The sequence below is a fragment of the Schistocerca cancellata genome, chromosome 3 (genome assembly GCF_023864275.1).
Source record: "Schistocerca cancellata isolate TAMUIC-IGC-003103 chromosome 3, iqSchCanc2.1, whole genome shotgun sequence".
In the NCBI taxonomy this organism is placed as follows: domain Eukaryota; kingdom Metazoa; phylum Arthropoda; class Insecta; order Orthoptera; family Acrididae; genus Schistocerca; species Schistocerca cancellata.
The window spans coordinates 354464603-354465731 of NC_064628.1; positions in this window are offsets into that span (position 1 = coordinate 354464603).

Here is a 1129-nt window from a genome sequence, read left to right on the forward strand (position 1 = left end):
AACTATCTGTTTCTGAAACAACTGATTTTCGATTTTTGCACGGCTACTATTTCCAATACTAAATGTAGACATAGAACCAAGTCTGAAAAATTCTAAGGCTTCCTCAGACTTTGGCAATATATGTTTCAAGATACGTAGAACAAAAGTATCAAATAAAATAGGTAAATAAAAGAAAGGTTAGTGCGTTCACCACTCTCAAGAAGTAATGAGGGCTTGAATACTACAGAAGATTTAGCATTGGCTTCCAGCTGATTCTAATTTTTTAAATTTTTGTTCGAAAATCATGTTGTAAACGAGAGTGATACCGCTAATGGGCATTACGAATATTTAGTAGTGTAGAGTGAAAACTGTGCTTGAAGAACTCTATTTTTCGTCTTAAATGGTTCAAATGGCTCTAAGCGCTATGGGACTTAACATCTGAGGTCATCAGGCCCTACACGCAGAACCACTTAAACCTAACTAATCTAAGGACATCACACACATACATGCCCGAGGCAGAATTCGAACCTGCGGCCGTAGCAGCCTCGCGGTTCCGGACTGGAGCGCCTAGAACCGTTCTGCCACAGCGTTTTCGTCTTAAGTTATACTTTCCAACGACTACAAACACGTTAAGGCATGTCATGTAGACACAGGCAGCAGATCATCATCATCTATTTTTATCATAAACAATGAATGAATCATTAAGTTTTTAATTTATTACTGTTGCTGTATCTCGCATTCTATTTTGTTACTTCGTACAGAAAGCTGGCAAATAACAACTTTATGTGTAAAATTTGTTGCGTTTCTCTTTAATTATTTCGAATGAAAAACCCGATTTTAGCCGAATATATAATATTTATTTACTTCTTGATTTTTTTTCCTGACAAAACCGAAAACTATATCTAAAAAGATTGGGGAAAACAATTTAGAAAGTCGATAAAATAACATTTACCAGGCAGAATTACATGACTGTAGTTGAAATTTAAATAATGAATTAATCCATTGGTCGATATTTACTAGATAGTCTGTTCATAAATATCATTTCTATAATGTGTTTCATCAGGGACGATATCACTGAAAGACGATATCAGTCTTTGAGAAACCACAAAATGTGCTACCAAACTCACGTTCAAGAAAAAGTTCTTATTTA